Here is a 23,177-nt window from a genome sequence, read left to right on the forward strand (position 1 = left end):
GGGGAGGGCCAGTGTGTGGTGCCATGGACCAGCGTGTTCACTGGAGCAGGCAGCTGCCCAAGGCATGGAGTTCATATACATTTCCTGTTGGGTTAGAGCCAATTCTAGTTTGTGAAATTGAGTCTCACAGAGGGAGGTCAGTAATTGGTAGCACCTGGCTGGGATGAAGGGATTTTTTTGTTGTGTGTGTGTGTGTGTGTGTGTAAGGAAATGCAACAGCTTCTCATCAGTAAGTTTCTCCCCTCAAAGTGAGACTGTGAGATCTTTTTCTTAATTTTTCACCTCTGCTTGCTAGGGTTTGATAGTTTTCTGAAGGAAAGACTCCACTGAGTGATATTAATATATCATAAGGGAAAGGCCAAGTCTCTTTTCTGATTCCCACCCCTTGCCCCCAACTAACTTTGTGAACCTGAGGTAATTCTTTATCTGTAAAATGGAAAGATACACTCTTGAGCACAAGATTTCCTAAAGACCTGTAGTTCTATGATTGATCTACCTGCCATATATGCCTAACTATATGACAATCCTAAGAACTCTTTCATGTAGCCATCAAGATACATACTTTTAGGGGAGATAAACGCATTCAGTTAAGCATCTATTCAAATGTGGTTTCAAAATTTGTGCATTTACTTATGCATAAATTTTTTAAATTACATTTATAAAATAATACATTCATTTTTTAAATACTGTATTTTTCCATTTTTACTTTGTAAAACAATGTTATTCCTCCCTGCTTGCATTTTGTGACTAATCCAACAGTTTTCCAGGCACATCATCATCCTTCCTTCTAAGTTGTTTGAGATGTAACACTTTTGAGTGCATGCATAATGCTGTCACTAGAAATGCTATTCCAAGTCATAAACACCCCTTGGCATCACATGTGGTCATTTTTTTTCATTTCCTGTAGGTCTATATTTGTAATTTCTATAATGTGCCACTTGCTGAATTGCGTTTTTACTTGATCTCTAAAAGGACTATTTTTAAAATATCTAACACTTGCATTTCAGGGCTAATAACTTCAAGAATAACTACTAAATATTAATTTGAAATAATAAAACAACTCAAAAAAAAGAATAATTACTAAATCCATGATAAATTTCTTATCTTCTTTTTTAAATCATTTCTGACAGATTATCTCCATAAGCATCTAAAATAGACATTAATTTAGACATTTAGACATTTCACCTCAATCCATCTTCTACTAACAATAGTTTTTTTGTTCCAAATTCAGGTATTGAGAGAGCACCAAAAGATAACTTCAAAAGGATGGGTATGAAAGCTGACTGCCTTTTTTTTTTTTTTTTTTTTTGAGACAGAGTCTCATTATGTACCCTCAGTACAGTGCCATGGTGTCACAGCTCACAGCAACCTCAAACTCTTGAGCTTAAGCAATTCTCTTGCCTCGGCCTCTCTAGTAGTTGGGATTACAGGTGCCCGCCATGATGCCTGGCTATCCTAACTGCCTTTTTCCTGGGAAATTAATCTTAGACACACACAAAAAATTCACCTTTGAATTCTTTATCAGGCACAGCCCAATACTGACCAAGAAGACAGAAATAAGAGAGAAAATTTCACTCAGTACTCAACATTTGCAGGTTTCCCTCTGAATTCAACTTTCTGTTGTTGAAACCTCCTCAGGGGGTTGGTCTGAGTCCCATTAGCTGTCCTGGGAAGATCCAATTATTGAGACAACCAGGATTACGAAGGAAGAAAGGAATTTTTTATATGACAGATGTCTTGGAAGAATAGGAGAAACTGCCTCAAATTTGTCTCCCTGACTAAAGGAGGTCATGGGCTTTTTATTTGTTTTACTTTATTTTATTTTTTAAGGCTCCACGTTTCTTGGGCATATCCCTTGGGGCAGGTGGTGATGTTTGTCACTCGGAACTACATGTATTGGGGTTAGGTTGGAGGAGATGGTGAATCATGGCATCAGGGGACCTCAGAATCTCAGCTCCTTTACCTTGTAGATAATCCATCGTTTTAGGCTGTGTGCAAGTAGCTCATGCCTATAATCCCAGCATTGAGGCTGAAGCAGAAGGATCACCTGAGGCCAGGAGTTGGAGGGTCAAGTAGTTAGTTAAGGGAGAGGATTATAAAAACCATACAGGAGTTCATGGAACCAGTTACATTGCCAACAACATCCCGAGACTTGCCTTATTCCTCTGAATTGTGTCCTTTACATGGAAGGGGGGAAATGCTGGAAACTGTAATAGGTGCTGAGAGTTGCTGCCTCTAATTTACTCCTCTGATCATGAGAAAATGTTGCCACATTCAAGTGGCCCTTCCCAAGGTACTGGGGTATTCCCACTATGATTCAACTGTGGGAACTTATTCCAGTTAGGCAGGAAATGAAAAGAAACCTGTCCTTCTGTTTGGCTCAGAGTAGAACAAATGTATGTAGAAGAGCCCCAGGGACCAAAAAAAAAAAAAAAGGCAAGAAAAATAAACTCAATTTTCTACCACCAACACCACCACCCTTTTTTGTCCCCAACAGAAACCTGCAGGCAAGCTGTTCTTGGTAGATGTTAAATAGTCAAAATTCTAGGAGGGAAGTGTTATGAGTTATTAGAGAAGAAAAAAAGGTAGCAAACCTGTTCTGTTCTCTTTGACTCTATAATAGGCAAAGTCACATGTCACACACATGACAATGTTATACAAATGCCTCCTTCATCTACCTCAGCTGGGGGTGGGGAGATGGGAAAAACAGAAGATTTGGCCCCAACAATAAAATAAGTCAGCATTAAAGAGACTAAGAGTTATCCTTTTAGATCTCAACTCTTACTCCAACTGAATGGAAACTTCACTAAGGTGAGAACAAGCTCTGGCAGGCAACAATTGGGATCACCAGGCCCCTGAGCCTTTGGAGTCACAGGGAAAATCCCACTGACGAATGTCCTCTCTCCCATCCTGGGCATTGGTCACTCACTTTCACCAGGTCTTTGTTTCCTCTTTTTTTTTTGAGACAGAGTCTCACTATGTCACCCTGAGTAGAGTGCTGTGGCATCCCAGCTCAAAGCAACCTCAAACTCTTGGGCTTAAGCAATTCTCTTGCCTCAGCCTCCCAAGTAGCTGGGACTACAGGCACCCACCACAATGCCCAACTATTTTTTTGTTACTGTTGTAGGTATTTAGCAGACCCTGACGAGGTTCAAACCCACCAGCCTCAGTGCATGTGGCTGGTGCCCTAACCACTGAACTATGGGTGCCAAGCCTTTGTTTCCTCTCTTGAGACCAAAAAAAAAAGGTTCCCAGTATCCATATTAGGAGAATTTTGAATGGAATTGTTTCAAAAGAAGGTTAATAGTGACTTGGTGTTCAAGATGGCCAACTCCTCCCCCATACAAAAATCTGAAAATAACTCTGATAAAAAGAGCAATTCTACTCTAAGCAAACCAGATGGCTACACACCCCTTCATCAAGTCTGTTAGTTTTCACATTGCTGCCTTGGAAGTTTTTCCCCAGGAAAACACATGGACATGAGACTTTTTGACTGAGTTAGGAATCTGTTTTAAAACAAGCTCCATCCACACTAACCCCCAGGTCTGCCCAACATAATTGCCCGCTTCACTTTCTTCAGGATATTTTCCCTGGCAGATTGATGACTCTGCTGGATAACTAAATATATTACTTATGGTCAACAAAGAGAAAACATTGAGGCTTCTTTGTGGAAAAGTCAGACCAAGGCTCAGTGCTTGCCCAAATTCTCTGGACCCAGGCACTAAATTGGGTCTGGGTGTGCTCTAAAGGGTTAGAGCACTCGCATTTGGAAAATTTCTCAGATTCTACTTGAATGTTATTTGTAGAGCTGATCATTAGAGCCTAAGTAGAAAGAATATAAAAGGCTATTTTTTAAGGAAGACTTCCTGTTTCAGTTGAAGTGGCAAGTCTTTCAGTGATTGAACACATTATAATCCCACACAATCCCACTTCCTCTAAGTAATTGTCACAACCCAAAAAGATACGATAATTAAAGTCCAATCTTGGAACTGACATAATGGATCCTAGGGTGGCTGTTCATTGCCCAAGATATTATGGAAGTGCATGAAGAAAAAAGTTTAGCATTTCAGCAAATGTAGAATTATTGAGAATGGATGGGATTGACCAAAACAGGTATTGGTAGGAACTAAACTGTTCTCCATATAAGCATGGGGTACTCAGCTTGGGGTGAGGAGTCCATGGAAGAACTTCAGAGTGGAGCTCCTAAAGCTCTGTGGGAAAACAATGTAGGTCTTTGTACACGTACATTTTAGAGGAAGGGTCCATAGCTTCTTACATATGTGGTATTATCAAAAAGGTACCTGACAAAAACCGTTGAGAACCATAAGCAGCCCATAAGCATTGCACATTAAGAAAAATGCTAATGCCTCATGACTTGGTTTCACCAAACCAATCTTTGGAATGAATTCATTATCCCCTCCCCAAATTCTGACTCTATCATAACCTAACAACCACATGTTACACTTCAAGTAATATAGTTTAAACCATATCTGTGTCTAAAAACATTAATAGGCAGATTTTCTTCTCTGTTTTTTCTTTTAAAACAAAAATCTTTCTTTCATAGTATGACTCAACCATTAATCAGGCTAAGTTATATCTTCTGAAACAACTTTTTAAGAAATGATTGCCAGGGAAAATTTGGTACCCTTATTGCTACTAACTCTAATTTAACCTTAATTATCACTACATGTTGTGATCTGTCTCATGCAATGCCTAATATTGGTTAGGATCAAAACACGCTCAAATTTTGCAGAATGGAAAGTTTTTAAAAGATGTTAATTACCTCTTGTACCTGCTAAATATAACCAAGGAGATCCAGTATGTAATGAGATTTAAAGAAAGCGCTAGGTTTAAATAAAACATCAGCATTTTATTAACTTCATCACTTGATCGTTGCTTCATTAAATTTCGACTTCTCTACCTCAGCATACTGATGTACTAAGATTTTTAGAGGAGCCTCTCAAAAAATTGTTATAATTGTTTAAGAACACCTTTATTGAGATATAATTTGCATACCATGAAATTCACCACTTTTAGCTGTGCAATTCAGTGTTTTTCCACATACTCACTAGGATAGACCCATCACTTCTGTCTAATGTTAGAACGTTTTCATCACCCTCAAAAGAAACTTCATCTCCATTAGCAGTCCCCCTCGATCCCCGCTCCTTCGACCCCTGGCAGCCACTAATCTGCTTTCTGTCTCCATGGATTTGCCTGTTCTGAACATTCTATAGAAATGGAACGGCACAGCGTGTGGCTGGTGTGTGTGTTTGCCTTCTTTTATTTAAGCCTAATGTTGTAGGAACTACCAGTACTTCCTTCTCAGTGGCTGCCCTTGAGAAATTTTAAATGAGCTTTTGCTTTGGCTATTCCTAAGTATACCCAGGGTGGTGGAGATGTCTGCAGATGCTAAACAAGTCCTATAGCACAGTGCAGGGCAAGGCATGGCAGTGAGAGGCATGGCTGCCGGCAAGCTAGTTCCAAAGGAACGCAGTGCCAGGCGCAGTTGGGAGGCCTAGGCGAGTGGATTGCCTGACCACACAGGTTCAAGAGCAGCCTGAGCAAGAGCAAGATCCTGTCTCTGAAAATACCTGCACATTGTCATGGGCTCCTATAGTCCCAGCTACTTGGGAGGCTGAGACAAGAGTTTGAGGTTGCTGTGAGCTATGATGCCACAGCACTCTACCGAGGGTGAAAACGTGAGGCTGTCTCAAAAAAAAAAAAAGACAAAGAAACAGCCTGTGTGTGCAATTTGCTTAGGGAGTGTGTAATAGAGCTCAGAAAGGGCACAAGCCGCGGGATCTCCTTGGGGAGCAGTATCACGCTAAAGTCGGTCGGGTGAGAAGAGAGCGGTGACTTTTTGGAACGTCCAGGCACAGCTCTGGTCCCTCCAAGACTTCCACTCCCTTCACACAGGCTGCCAGAACTTCTAGTGGTAAAACATGTGCAGAGGACAGAAAAAGGTTGAGAACCACCATGGCATCTTCCTTTGTTTTCTCTGTTTAACTAAATGGTAATTGTCATCGACCCACTGAATTCTTTGCGAGGTAAGAACAAAATGGTTTTGATTTGGTTTGATACGGGGCTTGCGTATCGTCCCGCCCAAGTTGCTATGCTGGGCCACAACCACAGGTGGTCTATGTACGCGGCTTTAGTTCTCTTTCTCCAGAGGCAGAGGAGGAACAACAAACTACATAGGGGCATGAAGTCCATGAACCATAAAAGAGTAAGGTCACGCATCCCTACTTCCTGTCATAAAGAGACTTTTATCCACTGAAGTATTTTTAAGCACCACACCACCCCCTTCTCCTTTCCACAGTGTATCCACTAATCACAGGAGTTTCAACTGATTTACTTGGAGCTACATGTGATTTTATTTGATTTTATAATTGCATGATCTTGCCCATTTTATAGCAATAGCTCCCATAGGATCAACGTGATCACGTGGAAAGCATGTTAAAAATGGCATTTTCTTTGGTTTGATCCTAATTACGTAAGTCTGAGGCAGAGGCCAGAAATCACCATCCTAAGTCAGCACACTTGTTGCGCATTGTGACATGCAGGCGACCCATTCAAAGTCTGAGAAATCCTACCCTGCTGGCTTCAGTTTAGAAACGGCCTCTGACACCATTTCATAGCCCTCTTCACCATTTATGTATTCCTTAAAAATTAAGAAAAAATAAAAATAAATAAAGTTGGGGTGGAGCATAGTGGCTCACACCTGTAATACCAGCACATTAGGAGGCCAAAGTGGGAACATTACTTGAGGCCAGGAGTTCCAGACCAGCCTGAGCAACATAGAAAGACTCCATCTCTACAAAAAAGATTTTAAAAATTAGCTGGGCCTGGCGGCACACGCCTGTAGCCCTAGCCTCTTGGGAGGCTGACACAGAAGGAGTACTTGAGCCCAGGAGTTTGCAGGTGCAGGGAACTACGCCACTGCACTGTAACCTGGGCAACAGTGCAAGACCTCATCTCCCAATGAATACATAAACACAGCTGGAGGAGGGCAAAAACTTTTTTGTCATTGCTTTTCAGTATGTCCTCTGGTGCCAGTTTATATCCATTCTTTCCCCATGCGGAGTGAAATAACAGTTAAGCTATTATTTCTTGATGAAAAGATGGTGATAGTAGAGAAGGTTCTAGAAAGGTAAACCTTATTTAAAAATATGGGAATGCACATAATTGTCAACCAAAATTACCTGTTTAAGTCTAAAGTATCCCTTTTTCATTAAAAGGCACTACAACTCGTCTACTCTGAGATTCTAATTCCTACCTGAAGTAGCGTGATATATAAGTGCACAAAACAGGAGGCAGGTAGGCAGTGTGTGAACCGAGCAGCGGGAAATCATTGAAGGCTAGGAGCTTGACCCAACATGCTTCAGCAAGTTCAAAAGAAAACATAAATCAAAGGTCAGAGCTAGCAGAGAGGCAGGAACTAAGCAAGGTATCAGAAATCAGAACATGTATTATAAATAACGGGAAATAAAAAGCTAGCAGGACAAAATTAGAGGAGCTCAACACTAGAGGAAAGCACAGGGGTAGGAAGTTACAACTAGATAGGAGGAATAAGTTCTAATCTTTTATTGTACAGTCAAGATGATTAACAGTAAGGCTTTGTACATTACAAAGTAGCTAGAAGAGAGGCTTCTGAATATTCTTACCACAAAGAAATTATAAATGTACAAGGTGATGGATATGCTAAATACCCTGACTTGATCATTATAAACACATGTATGTACCAAAATATCAAATTGTACCCCATAACTATGTACAATTACAATGGGTCAAGAAAAAGAAGAGAGCTCAGCTAAGTGTTCAGTAACCACCTGCACAGGAGCGCAGGTAGCCCAGTCTCAAAATAGATAGAGAGCATCAGATGTCAGAAGGATCGATTCTGAGGCAATTAGCTGCCCTGGTCCAAGGCTTCTTGGCTATTTTCTGCTGATCTTGATCCCACATTTAACCTGGGAAATAAATGAAAAAGAAGACATAGGAGTGGGAAATAAGAGCATATTGAATGTTTAAAGTTAGTATTTATAAATTCAGATGTGGATGAGAAGGTGTGATATTGAAAGAGAGGTGGAGGGAAAACCATTCTAAGGAACCCCAGTCAGGCAGCCCATCCTAGGGCAAGCCATCCCGGAATCCCCTGCTGGGATCAGAGCCCCTCCTGCTGCTCTCACAGCCCTCTTGCCTCCCACTTACCAGGGCATCCGCCACACCCTAGGCCCAACTGCCATCTCCCTGTCTGGGCTGCATGGTGACTTAACCATCGCTATACTCCCTGCCTGCAACATGCAATAGGCCTTATCAAATGTCAACAATTACCTATATCTTATCAAATCATGTGTTTCTTATAGACAGGAAATAACCTTTATGATACTTCATAGGGATAAGATTTCAGTTGATAAAGAAGATGAAACATTTAACAGCCTGTGTCCTCTCATAACTCATTAAAGTAGTATCTCATAAACCTTAGGCATCTACAGTCATGCCAAAGAATTACTCTTCCTCACACTAGAAGCGTATTCCTCTTACTGTTTTGTAAAATGTGCTTGCCTGAGTTAGTGACTACATTTCAGTTTAGTCTTTCAAATACATTCCCTTCAAAGAAGCAATATCATGTGGTGATCAAGAACATAGATTGAAGAGACAGGCTGTCAGAGTGGCCTTCCTTTTATTGTCTGGTGTCCCTAGGGCAACCAATCTGTAAAATGGGAATAAAGGTGATTAATAAAGAATTAACTATACTACTAGTCATTTTTTTAAGCAGTAAAATGTAATCGGCACACATTTTTAAGTAAAAAGAAATGTTCCCAGTATGCAGGAAGCTACATACATTATATAAAAATAAGTTGTTATATTTTGCTTTGCTGGATGCCAACTAATTGCTTTGGTCAGCAATTATAAGACCCACAATATATTGAGGTCCTTTCTCAAAATAGTACTGTACTTTTTGTTTAGTTCTAGTTTTTTTTTAATTTTTATTTATTTATTATTATTTATTTTTTTTTTGAGAGAGAACCTCAAGCTGTCGCCCTGGGTAGAGTGCCGTGGCAGCACAGCTCACAGCAACCTCCAACTCCTGGGCTTACGCGATTCTCTCGCCTCAGACTCCCAAGTAGCTGGGACTACAGGTGCCCACCACAATGCCTGGCTATTTGGGGGGAGGGGGGGTTTGGTAAAGTTGTCATTGTTGTTTGGCAGGCCCAGGCTGCATTCGAACCTGGCTAGCTCTGGTATATATGGCTGGCACTTTAGCTGTTTGAGCTACAGGCACCGAACCAAGGTTTTTATTTTTAATTTATTGTGAAAATAAATAAATATGCTTAAAATGGAGAAGAGAATAAATACATGTTAACATTACCTCATTTATCATGAGAGTAAACTATAATAAACCCTCCTAAATTTACCATACAAAATTCCAAGGATTTGTCTGAAGAAAGTAAGATTGAGGAAAGTATCTTTTGCCTTAATCATTTCCTAGAAGTTACTAAACCTGAGATCATTATTGTTTATACAGGAAGAAAATCTCTTACACTTCTGGAAAATTTCAAAACATGGCCAACATGTTCTCTGATCATCCCCACTTCCTGTGGTGGGATTTAAAAGCCATGCCAACTTTCACAACTGCTGAGATTTACAGAGTAAAGGCTCATTTGATAATCTTGCAAAATGGATAGGCAGAACTTCTCTTCCTTTTCTAGATGCCACATATGCCAGCTTTTACAGAGAGTTAAAAAAAAAAATTCCAATCAGCCCCAAGCCGGCTCCACAAGAAGTACATGTTATTCCTCAACTCCATCTCCAGGGTAGCCTGGGGAATCCCTCTTCCCTCGTGATGTCTTCTAAATTTAGTTATTCCAGCCTGGAATCCCTTAGACTAGAGACAGAAAGCAGTTTTCCCCCAGCCTTCCAGGTTCTGTTGGCATCTCTGGTGTCTCAATAATGAACAGGGGGCAAGAATGGATCAATAGAAATAAAATTTTCATTTGCCTAAAATAATGAAGAACTGGAATACAATTAAAAGCTAATACCTTTTCCACAGTTAACAATTTTTAAAGATTTTTTAAAAAATAAAATAGCACTTAGTACTAAAATTACACTTGAACATAACTTGATTTTTCAAAGATGTGTGCTGTAGCCTGTGACCGTCCCCAGGAAGAATAGTCACTGTGTCATCGCATCAGAAAGTGTAGCCAACAGAGTTACAGCTAAGTGGTTCGATGTTCAACGTTGCTTTTTAAATTAATCCTTGTTTATTTCTTTCTTTTTAGGTTACCATCCATCTCAAGTTGAGAGGAAAACTCAACTTCACTTATTTAAGATTTCTGGGTTTTCTGATTTTGTTCATGTTGCTCATCTTGGCCTTAAAAAAAATCTTTTTAATTTTATGTGGCACATTTTGGCCTTTTTATAGAATGTGTTTAAACTCCAATTTCCAGATGTGTCAATAGGTATAGGCATGCCAGTAATACCTCCTTTGTGAAATAGCAAAAATAACTGCTCTTTTTTTTCTTTAGTCCAGGCAGCTCCCATGAGTAGACATATAGAGCACATTTGAGTCAAAGTCCTCTTCCTCAGAAACCCTGTTGTTACCATGGGGAAACTGTAAAAATGCTCCAATGTGGGCATGTTATAATTAGAACCAAACGTGGGCTTTATGGGACCTGTCATGATGTTTCTAGGAAGCTAGTTCTGCGTTGGCTTCATAAGACATCCTTTTCCTACAATCATGACTCACCCCTCCTTCTCCTAACTCACCCCCACTTGTTCTGGGGTGGAAGAAAGCCCAAATGCTCTAGGGACAGATGTGTAGGCGGACGTCCAGTCCACTAACGAGAACACACTTCTAGACATTGTGGAAGTGGGACAAAGGATCTGCAGGGCATATTCAGAGCCAACAATGTAATGGCTATATGTTTATCACACATGGGGAGACTCAATTCTTTGGCAACCAACCCCAGCCCACTCACTAACCTACCCCGACCCTCCCCTTCCTCCCTCCTTTCTTCCTTTCAGGAAAGCATGTGCAAGTTCTCCACAAAACGATGAATCTCTCCTCCTCAGGGGAATGTACCGAGTCAGAAAAGCTTTTAGGAAGGAAAGAGGAGCCAAAACCTTTGCATAAGTAGGCCAGCTGCAGAGCATTGCAAGGGGTGGGGGGTGGATCTCCTTGCAGCCTGCGGAAGACCCAAAGCTCCCGCCTGCCACTTGCCTGGTCTCCCCATAGCCCCAAACAAGCCAGCCCACACCTCCGTGACTGCACCCACTGTCATTTTCAGGAAAAGAGATTTTTCTTGGCACTTCTGTGAAATCACAGAAATAATTCATTGAATCACAGAACTGAAAGAGATGATCTAATCACTTTTATTTTTAAGATGATGAACATGTCACTCGGAGAGCTTCACTGACCTGCCGAAGGTCACACAGCTCTGAACACAGAGCCAGAACTAGAATCTGCATCTCTTTATTTCTACATTTGTGCCTTTTTAAGGTGAACTTGTAAAAGTAAACCCTAAGGTTAGATACGATCTTTTCACCCCAGCCCTCTTGCTGTTGCCGTTAAGGCCGGCTTCTCCTTGACATGATGTACACTGAGCATGCAGCAGAGCTAAAGCTGATTATATAGACTCACCTGTAGTACTTGTTAAAAATAGAGATTGCCAGGCCTTTCTCGGGAAGATTCTGGGATGGGGCGCAGGAATTGTTTAACCACTTTCCCAAGTGAGTCTTATGATCAAGCCGGTTCGGGGAATAACACGGTAGAGCAAAATTGAAAAAATATATATATGTTTGCTGGTTAGGGTGGCCCAGCAAGAATAGAACAGGGGCATGGAGAAGACCAGGAATTTTGCCTTCTAGTTGCTTTTTTTAGTGGGTTAACCACCAGACCACACTTCCTCTCTAGGAGAGGCAAGGAATTAAAATCAAAGGTTTACCACTGATTCATGCCGCCTGCTAATACTGCTTATTGCCCCACGCTGTGACCCTGAGCTCTCTGGCTTAAAAACAGATGTGGGGAGCGAGCAGCCGAGGTACTGAGGGATGGGGGAAGCGGGGTGAAGGCAGACAGCCAGGGAAAGAACTTCCTCCTCTGCTAAATTTCAGGCCGGAGTGGAAGTCAGTCTAAATTGTTACCATGCAGATCTGGAATCATTTTGGCAATCGCCTGGCTCCAATTCCAGGTTCGTGCATTCGGCAACAAGAAGAGAAAACTTGGTAATTAATGCTCCCGACCTGACTTTTGCCTCTGCCCTCATCTGAATACATATTATGAAGTTACACATTTAGCTTGACAGTCATTTCATTAGGCAACGCTCCCACCCCCACCCCGTTCCTTCCCCTGTGCACACTTGAAAAGGAAGTACCGAAAAGTTAAGCAATTTGACCAAGATTAAACCGATCTCAATATTGTTGTGGTTTGATTAAAAATGCAACCAAGCCATTTTCCACTAAGCTTTTTTGACTTCCTTCACTGTAGTCTTATCATTAGGCAGCTGAAAAAACTTCTCTATTTACTTTCTCCCATATGATGAGTACTTCATGTGCCCTTAGACGGATGTGTAGCTTACCATGCCAATGTTACCAAAAACAAGTAGGTTTTAAGTGTTGTATGTTGATTCTAAAAATAGCCTTTTTACTTTTCTGTTAAACTGGAAGTTTCACGAGCCTGGGGCAGGAATGTCAGCCTTGATACTCACTAGATGCTGTAAATGAGGTAGTGCTTCACTGCTAGGGGTTACAGGTGCTGGGCTTCAGGTCAGCAGGGGCTAGGGTTCTCAGATTTAGCAGAGAAAAAAATTGAATGCCCAATGAAATGTGAATTTCTGACTTTAAAAATGTTAACAAAAATATAAAATACATCTTCTCATGCAATATTTGGGACACACCTATACTAACCAATCATTCATTGTTTATCTGAAATTGAAATCTAACCAGATACCTTATTGTATAATCTGGCAATGCTGGCAAGGATCCTCCCCACTAGCGCCAGGGTCTCCAGGATTTTCTCAAAGCTAATCAAAATGCAAGCCCTTCCCTCCAAAAGGCTTTTAGCATAGCTCCTAAGAGAAAGCAGTCTGTCACACCATAGTCCGATTACACCACGATAAATGGTACAACAGAAGATGCAAAGAGGTCTGGGGTCACAGGCCCAGAGCAGTCAAACGAGTCCAACACAAGTCTGGAAGTTTTCACAGAAGTGATAACATTTGAGCTTAGCGTTACAGGATGAGAGTCAACTAAAAGCAAAACAAAGCCTATTACACAAAATACATAAATACATAAATAACTTGCTTGAGGTCATATTAAAATAAAAAAGGATAAGAACTTCATCAGACAGATGGAAAAGGTTGAAACAGTGTAAAAGGAGCATCTGGGCTATGTGTATCCGACTGGGCTGATAGACATCAAGAGGTGAGATTTGAAAGTTTGATTGGGGTAACCTTGTGAAGTCCTATATGCCGTGCATATCTGATGGGCAGGGGAGCCAGAGAGAGTTTTTCAACTAAGTGGCCTGATCATTTCTGTTTTTGAAAGATAATTCTAGTGGCAGATTGGAGTGGGTAGAAATTGTAGGCAGGGAGACCAATTAGAAGTTTATTTAAAAGCCCAGGCAAGAAGGGATGAACTTATTTCAACTAAGGCAATGATGGTGGAAATAATGAGGGAAGTAAAAATTACAGAGACATTCATGCAGCAAATCAACAAAATGTGGTGATTGATTGCATAAGGGTGGTCAGATAGAGTGTGGAATTAATGTAGTGTAAATCTTCAGACTAATCACAGGTATTGTTTATACTCAATTATCTAACTGTAGAATGGGCTGATAATATGTATTCTACTTATGTCATCAGACTCCCGTGAAGACAAATTAAGATCATTTATATGCAAGTGTTTTGTCAAAAAGAGCTATAAAAAATATACTGCTATTAAATGTAAACACTGGGCCTTTTCAGGACAGGCATTATATGTTTTTCATATTTGGTACTTCTGCTACCTAGCATACTGCCTTGAATGTATAAATAACCACTAGCTGTTTGGATCCTCAAACCAAATTTGAAATTCTACCAAGTTAAATGAAAATATTAATAATAAACGGAGTTTTTCGCTATCATGTTGGTGTGTGTGTGTGGAAGTATATAATAAATGTGGATTGGTGAAAATGCCAGCAAAACCAGAGCCACAAATTCCAAGAAAAATGCTCACATAAGGAATTCTGATGCTGAAGAAAATATCTTTCTATTTGTTTCCAGATACATCAAATACTGAGAGCCATCTTAGCTGTTTGGCTAAGTTTTCCCCTTTGCATTCCTCCTGTTGTAAAGAATTAAAAATTTTAAAGAAATAATCTGGGTTGTCTGTTTTGGACAACACCTTGGTAGTGTCTGGTAAGTACTACCTCTGAGCTCAGTGTATGTGGGAATGCTCTGTCCTTTATCCCTGAGCCCCTGTATCTACCACCACACCTATTCTATTGACTGGTGCTCGGTAAGATTTGTAACTGAAAGACATTAATTTGCAAATTGAGCACCATTCAAACTTTGAACAAGACCAGTCTCTATTCTCAACCAAGAAAAAACTTTGTAATTGTGAATATTACTGTAAAATATGGCTACCACATTTTCAAATAATTTCACTGCATTTTTCTCCTTTCATAATAAATCCATCTCCTTTCTTTTTCCTTCTTTCTTTCTTATTGATTCTGCTTGTTGGTGTCTGGGCTAGTCTGATTCTGAGAATGATTTTTATAATACCTCTCTATAATTTTGTTTCACTGTATTTATAATCAAACTAATACTCAATATAATATAATAATATTGTTAGGTCTCACCTGCAGAGTTTCTACATCAGTAAAGCTGGAGAGGACATTAAGAAATAATATCTCTACCAAGTTCCCAGGTGATGATGATGATGCCAATCCAAGGATCACACTTCAAGAACCGATAGAGTAAATAACGCTGCCTAATACTGGCTTATTATTAATCTCCAACTCTATGACAGTCATCGACCTGAGGAGCTGAGCTACAAAATTGAGTGAAGCACATGTTTATGCACTTAGGCATTTACAGCCTAATTGAAAAGAGATATGGGAAAGTTCCTAGGCCAAGATGGAGTCAACCTCACATCAGACCTGAAGCAAAGTGGAGCCAGAAGATCACAAAAGAAGAGATCTCATGCACATGTATCTAAGATAAGTACAATCGCAAATCTTTCTAAAACCTCATAAGAAATTCCTGCACACATTGCTCATCCAGCTCATTGCAAACATTCCTCAAGATTGCAACTTTTCAGGCTGAACATGATGGCTCACACCTGTAATCCTAGCACTCTGGGTGGCCGAGGCAAATGGATTGCTTGAGCTCAGGAGTTGGAGACCGGCCTGAGCAAGAGCAAGTAAAACCCCATCTCTAAAAGTAGCTGGACATTGTGGTAGGTACCTGTAGTCCCAGCTACTTGAGAGGCTGAAGCAAGAGGATTGACTGAGCCCAGAAATCTGAGGTTGCTGTGAGCTATGATATCACAGCACTCTACCCAGGGTGACAGAGTAAGACTCTGTCTTAAATAAATAAATAAATAAAAGATGTAACCTTTCAGATAAGCTGCCCTCTCAAGAACACTTGCCTAGCAATGGCTATAAGACCAATGCCAGCTCCTGAAATGGGTCCCTATAGTTGATGTTTGTTTCAAAATAGTTTATGTGGACTTCTCTCTTTTGCCTTTAAAAGTTTCCCCTGACCTGGGCGGCATCTGTGGCTCAGTGAGTAAGGTGCTGGCCCCATATGCCAAGGGTGGCGGGTTCAAACCCAGCCCCGGCCAAACTGCAACAACAAAAAAAAATAGCCGGGTGTTGTGGCGGGCGCCTGTAGTCCCAGCTGCTCGGGAGGCTGAGGCAAGAGAATCGCTTAAGCCCAAAAGTTAGAGGTTGCTGTGAGCCGTGTGACGCCACGGCACTCTACCCAAGGGCGGTACAGTGAGACTCTGTCTCTACCAAAAAAAAAAAAAAAAAGTTTCCCCTGACCCCAACCTCTCTGATGTGCCTATGATTTGTCATAGCATGCATATCCCAGGCTATAATCCCTATTTATTCTCAAAAAAATTTAACAGAAAGATCCATTGTCTCTGTTGTTATTTTAGATTGACACACATGAATAAACAGAATATCAATCATACAAAAGATGAAATATTTCCCAAATTATTCTCTGAGGTCAGCATTGCCCCAGGACCAAAATGAGTTAAAGCTATAAATAATACTATTCCCAATATTTATCATGAAGACCGATGCAAAATTCTTAGGAGGGTTTTATAAAATCAAGTCTAACAACATACTAAAAGGAATATATTCCAGGAATGCAAGCTAGGTTTAATGCCTGACCACCCCAAAACGTGAATAAAGGCACCTGATAAATTTTGATTAGGTATATATTTATATTACTAATAGCTGTACAATACCTATTCCTTATGAAGAAATACCTAATGAAAACTCTCAGAACATTAGGAATAGAGGAAATTTCTCAACCTGAATGGGAAGCTATAAAAAATATGTAACTAACATCACACTTAATAGTAAAAGACTAAATGTTTTCCTTGTAAGGCCAGGAACAAGACACACATGTCTACTCTCATGATTTTATTCAATATTGTACTACAGTTTCTAGTCATTGCAATAAGGCAAGAAAAAACGACAAGATCTATAGATTGGAAAGGAAAAAATAAACGTCTCTAATGAATAACATAATTATCTATCAAGAAAACCCACTAAATCTACAAAAGTACTACTAAAATACAGGTAAGTTTAGAGAAATTGCAGGATTAAAGACCAATCTACAGAAATCTGTTCTATTTCTATGTGATAGCAATGAACATTTGAATAACTAAAATTCAAAAGTAGAAATTACAATAGCATCAAAAGTACTTGAGAATACATCTAACAAAAGTGGTATGCAACCTGTACACTGAGAATTACAAAATATTGCTAAAAGAAATTAAGGAAGGCATAAATTAAGAAACATATCACATTCATGAATCAAAAGATTCATTTTTACTAACATGTCGACTATGTCCAAATTGAACTATACTTTCAATGGAATCTGAATCACAATCCCAGCAGGCATTTTTGGAGAAATTGAGAAGCTGATTCTACAGTGCATATGGAAATAAGATGGACCTAACAAGCCAAAATGACTTTTAAAAAGTGGAATGAAGTTCAAGGACTTAAATTATCTTTTAAGATTTATCCTAAAGCTACAGTCATCCAAATTAGGTACTATTGGTATAGAGATTAGCAAATACATCAAACATAATCAAATGGAATAAATTAGAAAATACAAAAATAGAGCAACACATGGGTGGACAACTGATATTTGACAAAATTACAAAGGTACTTTATGGGTGAGAAGAAACTATTTTCAACAAGTGGTGCTTGATCACACCCATAATCCTAGCACTCTGGGAGGCTGAAGCGGGTAGATTGCTTGAGCTCATAGGTTCAAGACCAGCCTGAGCCAGAGTAAGACCCAGTCTCTAAAAACTAGCCAGGCATTGTGGTGGGCACCTGTATTCCCTGCTACTTGGGAGGCTGAGGCAAGAGAATCACTTAAACCTAGGAGTTTGAGGTTGCTGTGATCTAAGATGCTGGGGCATCTTAGATCTTATGGTGACAAAGCGAGACTCTGTCTCAAAAAAAAAAAATGGTGCTTGAATAATTGGACATTGATATACAAAAATAAAATAATTTTAATCTATGCTTCCCACTATATACAAAAATTAACTGAAAAGGGATCATAGACCTAAATCTAAAATCAGACGATCTAAAAGCAGACGATCTTTGTGACCTTAGATCGTGAAGATGTATTAGGTAGAACAAGAAGAGCACAATCCACAAAAGAAAAAATAGATAAATTGGACTTCATCAAAATTAAGAATGTCTCCTCTTTGGAGGGCACTGTTAAGAGCATGGAAAGGTAAGTCACAGACTGGGACAAAATGTTTGGAAATTACATATCTGATAAGGACTTTGTGTCCAGAATACATAAAAACAAAACTCAGTATCATAACAAACAACTCAATTACAAAATTTGGCAGAAGATTTTAACAGACACTTCACCAAAAAGACATACAGATGACAAAGATGGCAAACACCGGAAAAGATCAGTACTCGACTTCATCTGTCATTAAGAAATGAAATGAAATTGAAATAACAAAACCATAATGAGATACCTCCATATACCTATAGGAGTATCTAAAATTAAAAGAGAATAACTTTACAAAATATTGAAAAGGCTGTGGAACAATGGGAACTGTCATGCATCACAGCTGGAAATATGATGTGGAATTTTGGAAAACTATTTGGCAGTTTATTGAAAAGTAAATCATAATTTTATCATATGACCCAACCCCAAGAGGAAGGCCTACACAGAGACTTCTCCACAAATATTCAGGATAACTTTATTTGCAATAACCAAAAAGGGGGAAAAATGCAAATGTCTACCAACAGATGAATAAATAAATGAAGTGTCTTATGACATTAGTAAAATAGCACTCAGCAATAAAGCTGAATGAACTATTTACATGTGCAACCAAACAGATGGATCTGAAAATTAATATGCTAATAGAAAGCAGCCAAAGTAGAGGGAGAGTACATACTCTGAGTCCATTTATAGATAAAATTCTATAATATGTAAACTATAGGTTAGTAATTCTATAATATGCAAAGTAGCCTATAGTTTGCATATTATCTATAATACGATAAAATTCCATTTATAGATAAAATTCTGTAATATACAAACTAACCTATAGATAATATGCAAACTACAGGCTATATGCAAGTAGCCCGTAGTTTGCATATTATAGAATCAGAACAATTATTGCCTTAGAATGGGCGAGATATGGGTAAGGTTGAGAGGAGATGACAAGAAAGCTTTCAAATGTAATAAGTATATTCATTATCTTGTAATATTTCATTGGTGTTTGCTTATTTCAAATCCATCAAATATAAATTTTAATGTTTATCTTCTCAACTTTATTTTATACCCATTTGTTTATGTCAGTTATCCTCAATATGTCTATTCCTAAAAAAGTAGAATTTATCCGTGTTGTGCATTCTCAATGTCCAAGACAGGAGGAAAAAGAACTCTATTTTATTACATATTGATATTTCTAGATATTATTTATAAAGAAGAATTTTCTACACTATACACATAGTACATAAATCACAATGTTTCATACCATGATAATCCCACAGGAAGACTCATTGTGAGTCAAAGACTATGCTCCCAGTTCTGACTCTATCATTTACTACCTGGTGGCCTCAGAAATATTCACATCCCTCTAGGCCTAGTTTTTGCATCCCTGAAATGAAGGCATGGGACTAGATAAAAGGACCTCATAACTGTTCTGGGCTCAGAGTGTGGAGACGGTGAGGGTGGTAAGAGGAACCGAGCTGACAAGGATACAGAACCCTTCTTACTCCCCCCACCAGAGTGGCTCTGCTGCTATCAGCTCTATCTTGTAACTTTTTTCATAAGACTTATTTTAAAGTAACAGTTTTCATGGGAATCAACACAAAATTTGCAACTGCTGGAGTAGAGGACCTCTAAAATCTCAGATGTTAGCCAGGCTTGGTGGCTCATGCCTGTAATCCTAGCACTCTGGTGGAAGGATCGCTTGAGGTCAGATGTTCAAGACCAGCCTGAACAAGGGTGAGATCCTGTCTCTAGTAAAAAAAAAAAAAATAATTCAGGCCAGGCTTAGTGGCTCATGCCTATAATACTTGCACTCTGCGAGGCCGAGGCAGGTGGATCATCTGAGCTCAGGAGTCAAGATCATCCTGAACAAGAGTAAGACCCCATCTCTAAAAATAGCTGGGCATTGTGGTGGGTGCCTATAGTGCCAGCTACTTGGGAGGCTGAGGCAAGAGAATCGCTTAATATATCCTTCACCTCATTTACTTAATTACTGTGATAAGACTTTTATACTCTATACTTAATAGACCACAGGTGTAGTCATTAATGTACATGTGATCTATATGTTTATGACTTAATAAAAAAAGAAAATAATGTAATGTTTAAATGTCTTAAAGTATAAATGACTTAAAGTACATGGAATTAAAGTATTTTTAAACTAAGCTGGAAAAAGAAAGCTGTTCCCTGCTGAAAAAAAGAAAAAAAAAAAAAGAATCACTGAAGCCCAAGAGTTGAGGTTGCTATAAGCTATGATGCCACGGCACGCTACCCAGGGCAACAGAGTGGAACTCTGTCTCCAAAAAAAAAAAAGAATAAAATAAAATAATTAGCCAGGCATTGTGGTGGGTACCTCTAGTCCCAGCTACTTCAGGGGCTGAGGCAAGAGGATTGCAACTCTGTCTCCAAAAAAAAAGTATTTTTTAAGGCAAGAGAAAGAAAAAAAATCCACTTAAAAGTGAATTTGTAATTTGTAGGACAAAAAATTAATGGCTAGGATTTGTTTTAAAGTAATATGCGTGGGACAGGTGCAGTGGCTCACACCTGTCATCCTAGGACTCTAGGAGGCTGAGGAAGGTGCATTGCCTGATTTCAGGAGTTAAGAGACCAGCCTGAGCAGGAGTGAGATCCTCCTGTTTCTACTAACAATATAAAAACTAGCTGGGTGTGGTGGCAGGCATCTGTAGTCCCAGCTACTCAGGAGGCTGAGAGCAGGAGGATCGCTTGAACCCAAGAAGTTGAGGTTGCTGTGAGCTAAGCTGAGGCCATGGCACTCTAGCCTGGGCAACAGAGTAAGACCCTAACAAAAACAAACAATAAAATCTCAGATGCCAAATTCTCTGATCCTAATTAGTAAAATTAAATCTGCCAGATATCTGTTGTAATTCTTTATGAACAGACATTTGTTTGCAAAGTTGGTTTATAGAATATTGAGGAAACCCCAGGAATCTTCCAGTAGTTTCCCAACCGAATCTTTTTGACATATTCTATTTTGATCCAAACCAAAATGGTGTTCTTCCCTATGTTGATCAGAAGTAGGATTCTGAAGGCTGGTGGCCCACGCACAAAAGGGAAACGCGGTGTGGGACGGATGGCACGCCAATGCCTACATGTGCAGAAGGCCCAGCTGCTGTCTCAACGGTTCCTCCAGCCCCATTTGCTCCTCGCCTCTTCCATGGTGGTTCTCAAGGGCCCAGAATTATTCACCAGCGCGTCTAAGTAATTCAGAAAAGCAGCCTTTAGACAGCCATGCACCCAAAGCTGCTGATTTGTGTGGGAGTCATGTTTTTCCAAGAGACCCCATCTGCCTTGCCATCTTCACAACTCTCCTACCGGTTTCTTTTTCCTCTGAGATATTTGTACCTTGTGCCTGTGTTCTTTTTTAAATTCCCCTAATTGCAGTGACTCAGTTTGTTTTTCTAATGCCCACATCCTTTCCTCACAAATGCAGAGCGTTGAAAACAAGTATAGTGGAAAGGAAACTGAGCTTCTACTCCCGGCTCTGCCATTCAGCGTCCTGTGTGTCCTTGGGGAACTCATGTCATTCTTCCAGACCTCGCTTTTCTCATCTTAAAATTAGAGGGTTACATTAGTTTTTTCCAAAATGTATAGACTTACCATTGGTGGGATAGCAGACAATTTTAGATTGTTCATAATATATGCATATATATGTCTATGTTTATTGTAATGGATATTAGAAAAAATCAAACCAGCTTAAAATTGGTATTTATAGTTTTTAAGTAAATTTATTTAAAGTAAAATGTTAATGAAATTGAGGGAGTGACTGGATATGGCAAAAATTGAAGAGCTAGTACATAGCAGTGCTTCAGACCATATTATATATCACCTTCCTGATCTTTCGCCTCAGTGTTTCAGAGAAAATTGCATTTCTCAGATCCCTTCATATTGTGTTAGAGCTGTTATGCCCAGAGTTCGAGGTACCCATTGACTACTCGAGAGAGCCAGGATCTGATGCAACAACACGAGGGCATTTATTCAAGCTCAAGCCTGGGTTGTGGGCACCCCAGACACAGCTGGGACTGAAAGCCCTGTGCTCACAGTGCACAGGGTTTTTATAGGATAGGGGAGGAGGAGGGAGGCAGGATGCAGCTGCCGGACTGGTTGCCTCTAGTAGCTATGGAGGTGCTTAAAGTTGATTGGGCCCTACCACCTGGCCATCAGTTGGGAGCAGTTTACCTGCCATCTGGCTGACAGTTGGAGCGGTTTATTCCTGGGAGTGGGGTGTGGAGGGGTTTTACCAGAAATGAAGCAGGGGACCTTCCAAATACCTGGTCTCCAAATGGAGGCAAGGTGCCTAAAATGGCATTGCTTTGGTCCTTCAGAGCGATGTGCCCAACCTCTGGCCAGTGAATGTGAACACAAGTCACACGTTGCCCCTGGAGGAAGACATCAAGGGCCCCCCATCTGTCTCTCTTCTCTTGCTGTGGCTGATGGGAGGCTGTGGCATGATCATTATATATGGAGAGACTTGGAACCTTGAATCATCGGATGGATAAAAGCATCCACTATCCCAAATTGGACATGTATGACTAAGAAACTTTTGTCATGTTAAGCCACAGAGATTTCTTAGTTTATTATTACGGCATAGCTTATCTTACCCTGACTCCTACACAGCATGATGAGCTAATCAGCTCTATCTACCTCTAAAATTGTATATTCTGTTCTTCCGTCTGTTCTCGTCCAATTCAGTTTTAACCTATGCTTTCTTCTGCGCCTCTAACTTCAAAGGAGTCCCTTCATATTTGGGTATGTTTCACCCTCCCGACCGCCTCTCTTTTTAGAAGTGGCATTTATCTTAATGATGGCTGTCGTGCTGGATAACCACAGAGAACCCTCCTCACATCCAAAGAGGACATGGCAATTAGTGCTGCTGCCTGTTTGTGGTGCCTTTCTGAATAGCTTGGGGACCATCGGGTCTTTCAACCCACTCCTGCATAAAGATAACACTTTCTCAGAGCTTCATGGCGCTGTTGGCACAGTGAAACTTCCAGCGGTTTATGAACCTGTTCCCTTGGCTTGAGAAAGCCACACTGACTGCCCTGGGCTAGTCTACCCAGCCTCTCTCTGTCGGCTCCCAAAGTCTACAAGCCAGATACAATGTTTGAAGTTGTGCTAGAGGAAGCTCATCTATCAGCTCTTGTTTGTAATCTGAGCCCCTTTTACGCCCCAAGCCGCTAGAGGAGCCTGCCT

Source organism: Nycticebus coucang, chromosome 6 (assembly GCF_027406575.1).
Source record: "Nycticebus coucang isolate mNycCou1 chromosome 6, mNycCou1.pri, whole genome shotgun sequence".
NCBI lineage: Eukaryota > Metazoa > Chordata > Mammalia > Primates > Lorisidae > Nycticebus > Nycticebus coucang.